This window comes from Mobula birostris, chromosome 13, assembly GCF_030028105.1.
Source record: "Mobula birostris isolate sMobBir1 chromosome 13, sMobBir1.hap1, whole genome shotgun sequence".
NCBI classification, from domain to species: domain Eukaryota; kingdom Metazoa; phylum Chordata; class Chondrichthyes; order Myliobatiformes; family Myliobatidae; genus Mobula; species Mobula birostris.
Genome location: NC_092382.1, coordinates 42,136,434 through 42,142,433, shown reverse-complemented (window position 1 = coordinate 42,142,433; position 6,000 = coordinate 42,136,434).

The window sequence follows — 6,000 nt, the reverse complement described above, 5'->3', positions numbered from 1 at the left end:
GAAATATAAAAGACAAAAGCGCCACTCTTATTAAAGTTAACATTTCGTGCACACAATTTGTTGAAACTCACGCCTCTGGGGTCCCTCCTTTAACGACCTCCGCCGAAACGCCACCATTCTCCGGACGCTCGAATTCCCATATTCTCCGTCCGCTGAACACCGAGCGCTCCCCGCACTCGTTCTTCCTGTTTCCTCGCCTCGACCGAAAGCCCGCTAGCAAACTCGGTTCCCAGACATACAAGATAGAATAACATGTCTCCCATTGGTTAGTTTCCCGTTATCTGTAAGTATAACCCAAACATCGCAGCTACAGAGAAACCAGTACATCAGCAGTTCGCATTACAAGGAAGCCACTACAGCAGTCTTAGCAGCTAACATTACTGAGAACCCCACACATGTTGTAATCAATCCTCCGCTCGTTACTCCCGAAGCCAGCCTGTTCCACTCTCACCACCCGCATGTTCCCCTTAAGAATTTCACCCTGCACCCTTAACCTCTGACCATTAGTCCCACCCAGCCTCAGTGGGAAAGAGCCTGCCTACAATTACCCGATCCAATCCCTAAAAATCTCTATGAACTCATTCAATTTCATTGCTATCTTTCCTTCCGAAAGGTGACCAGGACTGCACACAATATACCTAATCGGCCTCACTAACGTCTTATTCAACTCCAACATAACATCTCATCTCCGATACTCAATACCTTGACCTATTAAGGTCAATGTACCAAAAGTTCTCTTTACCACCCTGTCGACCTGTGATGACACCTTCGAGAGATTATGGATCTCTATTCCCGGATCCCTCTGTTCCACCGCACTCATCGGTGCCCCAACATTCAACGTGTAAGCCTCCCAAAGTTCAACGGCTCGCAGTTCTGTGCATGAAATTCCATCTACCACTTTTCAACTCAATTTTCCGGCTGATCCAAAGACGCTAAGTGACTCTAACAGATTTTCGGGAAGTCTGATAAATTTAGAACTCACGCCAATGACATTAAATCTGTGATAAGTCTGAAGGAACGAGCTGTTCCAGAGTTTTAAGTCTACAGATCCCCATAGGCAAAACACCAAAGAATATGCGCTGTATTTCCCCCGCGTTTCTTTACCCAGACCGGGGTGAGAACAGAACGGCTTCCTGGATGTAACAGATTCCCGGAGCCAGTGAACGATGAATCCCCAGCCCAACATTTCCATCTAAACTGAAATGCATGCTTCCTTTAATTACACGAGACACGGCGCACAAGAACAGAGACATGATATTGTTGTACATCCTTCTACTCAATACACTGTGTAATCATTGGAGTTTCATGGAACAAAACGCCAGACACAGTTCCACTGTATCTCGGTACACGTGAGAGGACTAATCCGAAACCAGCACGAAACCGATGAGCCGGATAGGTTTGTGACTGCTGTAGCGAAACACCCTGAGGCTAAGAGGATCGCGATTATTGGCAGACGATAACCAGTTTGTAATGTATCCCACGCAAGGAGGCGTCAGCAGCCAGGCACCATAGCTGGTTCTGAAGTACAGCGAACACAGAGAATATCGGATCGCTTTGTTCCTCACCGGGTGAGTTGCTGCAGATCTGAAACCGATTGCGTGAGCGCCCGGCGGCGGCAGACAGTCTGACAGATCAGAAGGATCTGGGTGAGGATTTGGATAGAAGGGGCATAAGAGTTTCGCCATCCAGTTGCAGTCAGGGAGAACACCTTACCCGGAAATGACGTGCCGCCGTTTCGTACTCTGTGAACTTGCGAACCTGTGATATCCAAGTAGCCGCTCACTTCTCACTGTGGTCCGGAAAAGGGAACTCCATGTGAGCGGCCTGATCTGTCCACGGACTGTGACTCCCCCATGGTAGGGAGACTGATTCAGATTTGCTCTCCAGATAGATGGAATTGGAATCGGTTTAATATTGTCACATGTACTGAGATGCTGTGAAAATCCAGTCCTGTGTACAGTTCAAATCATTGTATAGAGCCGTGAAGTAGAATAAACAGAACAAGGTCAAACAATAACAATGCTGAATAAAATGTAACAACTACAGATACACTGAACAACTAGGAGACAAAAAAGGAGGAAAATCACAACGGAATAAACTGGGAGGTGAAGAAACAATATTATCGTACTCGGGATCATTTCAACAATATTTTATCAGCGGAGTAGAAGACCTGCCCGAGCCTGTAGTTATGTATTTGCTGTACTCTGTAGTTTTACTCGTGCTTTCCTGATCTTTCCAGAAAACAGCTCCTCGGTCAGCTTTCCTTCCTCTCTGCTCAGTGAGACACATTCAGTGATACAGTTTCGGTCTAATCCGGCCTCTGTGATGGCGGCAACCCGTAGAGTTTCGGCTCTCTTCAACCAGCCGCGTTCGATAAAACCTGATAGCGGCCGTGCTCTAAAGAAATTGTTAATTTTGTCACCACACAGTACCGTAAGATCGAACAATTTAGCTGGGAAAGACAGACAAAGCTGGAAATCTGTACCAACACCTGTTCTTTTGCCCAGGCCTTGCAATAGCCCTGTCGGGAGAGACTGCAAATGCAATGCAAATCCCTCGACATGTCTGCCCTCGGATGCCGCTGCGGCCAAAGTAAAACTAAAAAAACCGAGAGCAACTGCACCCCTCATTGCGGATTGGCATTCGCATTTCCTCAACACTAACATCGATTTTTCAAACTTCCCTTAACATTGTGATCGCATGATGCTTCTGGAATGCTAGAATTTATCAGAGCGGTACCCGGGACAAGAGCTAATTTCCAGTATGACCTGCGAGCTGGGTGAACCGGACCGTCCGCAGTCACTGTTAAACGGGAGAGGTATCGGGAACACAGGAGAGGGTTCACGCTGGAGCGGAGCAGGGCGGCTGGAACGGGCGAACAGTGGGACTTTGACGTCAGAACTGTGGGTCACAACGATGGCGCTGGTCTACACTAACAAATATAGGTCGTTCCACTGGGGAGGAGAGGGGGGATAGAAACTGGTGAATGCAGGAAAAAACGATTAAAATGATCTTCAGTGAGCCAGTGCGAGGAATCATGCCGGCGATGAATGAGACAAACAAGGAGAACGCCTGTCTCCATTGGTGCAGAGATTGCCTGCAATGGGTAGTGAATTATTTGGGCCAGGCAGGGAAACATCACTAACTCATGACATCCTTGCAGCAATGAAAGCCAGGGGATGTTTTATCGCGTCCTTCAGTTGCTCCCTGAACTTGGTCTGGGTGACGGCGTAAAGAGCCGTGTTTGTGCAGCAGCTCAGAAGCTGCAGCATCGAGCCCGGTTCTCGCAGAGAATTATCTGGAAGCGTCACGGCAGACAAAGCAGACAGTCGGTTCCAAGCAGTATAAACAGTGAACGGTGCCCACAGCAGGACGAAATTGCCAGAGATGATCAGCAGTAAAACGAGTGATTTTCTGCGGTTCTCCATCTCCGGGTCTCTGGCACTCTGACCCTTGTCAGCACACCGGAGTCTCCTGCGCCCTCTGCTGGTGAATAGAACATGCCGGATGGTTAATGCATTCGTCAGGAGGACCAGCAGGAATGGGATTACAGGAGTGAGAAGATTATGAAATAAGTCAATTGACATTGCGACAAATAAAGACACATAATCTGCGGTATCTATACAAATAAATGGAGCGATCAGCATTGCATAATACCCCGAGAGTCGAAAATACCGCAGTCACTGTCCCCAGAATCACAGCCGCAGTTTTCCCGGTGCAATATTTTGTTTTCAGCTTCTGGCAACAAATGGCCACAAACCGGTCAAATGTGAAAGTGACGGTGAACCAGACCGAACAATCGGTGGCGGCGTAAAGTAGGACGGCGTGGATTTGACACACTGGTGTGTCCGCAGCCCAGATGAGAAGTTCAATTGGCACGTAAATATTCGGAATCTTGCTTAGTATCAGGTCCAGGACAACAACCATAAGATCCGCCGCTGCCATGGCAACTAGGTAGCGAGTGACAACTCTGGAGAGACCGCACTTTCCTCTGGACAGGATTAAAATCGTCACCAGGTTCACTGCAAGAAGCATAAATCACAATGAATGGAGACACACCCGGAAACATTCTCTATTATCATACAATTTATCGGATTTGTTCTCTGTGTCTAGTCACATGAGTGAATAAATGTTCCTCGGGAAGTCTACCAAGAAAATTAATTATTAGAATCAAATCGTAAGTGAAATCATGAAAAATCAACCGCAATATTTTCGGGCCGATATCGCACAGGAAACAGCAGTGAATAACACAGATAACGATCACTGGTAATTGGGAACTTTGTATATGTTGAGGGGAAAGATGCAAATGGAACTTCAAATAGGAAATCTACAGAAACTTAAATTCCAGTTGATAAATTTTCTCAACAATGACTGTTTAGATGAAGGGCAGACTCCCTCCCCTGATCATTATACACTACTCTGCAAAAGTCTTTGGCAAACATATATATAGTTCGGTAGTCTTAAGCGTTTTGCACAATACCATATTGTCAAGGTAGAGCGGAGAACCAGGTTGCAGATCTGGCGGACGAAAATGATGTTGAAAATTATTGCCAATTACAGAATGTCTCCCCGGTGCTTCCCGCTCCCTCCCTTCCTCCGAGTTGACAGTCAAATGTAAACGCCGACGATAATAACATCATCAGTTGAGGACGGTTTTGAATTTCAATAGGAGAATGGAATCAGTTTTGTACCAGGACTACTCTAGATTACTGAGATCACAGCCAATTTTCGCGGGTCAAAAATTCAAAAAAAAATAAAACACACAGAAATGACAGTGGCATTTTATAATTGTTGAGTTCCAATCATAGAGTCAAATCCGATACAGGTATGGATTGGAGGTGGATCGTCAGAGGAGAGCGAATGATTGTGAGAATATTTTAACGATAATATAGTAAAAATGAGATCTCTTTCCTTTTTTTTTGAATAAAATGCCACTGGAATTCAAGGAAGAATTCTGAACTTCGAATGGGATTGCAGAATTCAGTTCATACAGACAACTACATTTTCCGCTGCACAGTGTTATTCAGATTAATGTTGTTTGAAATAACCAGAGAATAAGAGAGTCGAGAATATTCACCATAATGTAACTTCGCTCAGGAGAAGACAGATAATAAGCAGTCTCTCTTTATCATTATTATAACCCAGTTCTGCGAAAGCCTAGAAGTGACATTTGAAAAGCGAATCAAGGATTGTTTTAAATCACGTGAATTACCGCAGGAGAGGGCAGAGGTGAAACAATCCAGACATTTGCTGACAAATTCCGATAATGCAGAGATGGAGCTGCAGCGGGACGAATGCCAATGGTGATCCGTCAGGAAAGGTCCACGAATTCCCTGGACAGCCCGAGAGTTTTAGAACAGACAGTCGGTTCTGGGAGAAGTGGGAAGGCGGAATGTTCTGTTCGATACCGTGGCAGGCACGTACGAAGCTTGGCGGCGCTGGGTGTGCAGTGAATATGGCGGGTAGTTGATAGTCAGAGCGGTTGTCTGCGAGAATAATCCGTATTTGGAAGTCAGATTAAATTCCGTTGCAAACACAAGGAGCTTGAAGCAACTTGATTCAAAAGTCGATATTTTCGAGCGGATGATGGAGCGACTGAAAGGAAGCAACGCTTCCAGAGGCAAAATATCAGAACCTCGTTCATGAACTGATGTGAGCAACGATTGAACGGAGTTTACTGTTTGGATCATTGGTCATTACACCCGCACAATTACAAGAGCCACAGTGAACAGCATCGTTGCAGAATTTGAACGTTTGGAGATTTCTTACCTGGAGTGTGCGACAGTAGCAATAATTTCGAAAGGGTGATAAACATTAGAATTGTAAATTTAACATTGTATAGTTGAGCTTTGAAGAGACACTCACCGGGAAGAGCAATGATAGCGAGACCAGGGTAGTAAATCACTTGAATGACTTTTAATGCGTGAGCGATTCGAAGATCCAAGGTCATCCATTCATACTTCGCAAAGATCAACTGAGCAGCCCAGAAGACATTCTTCG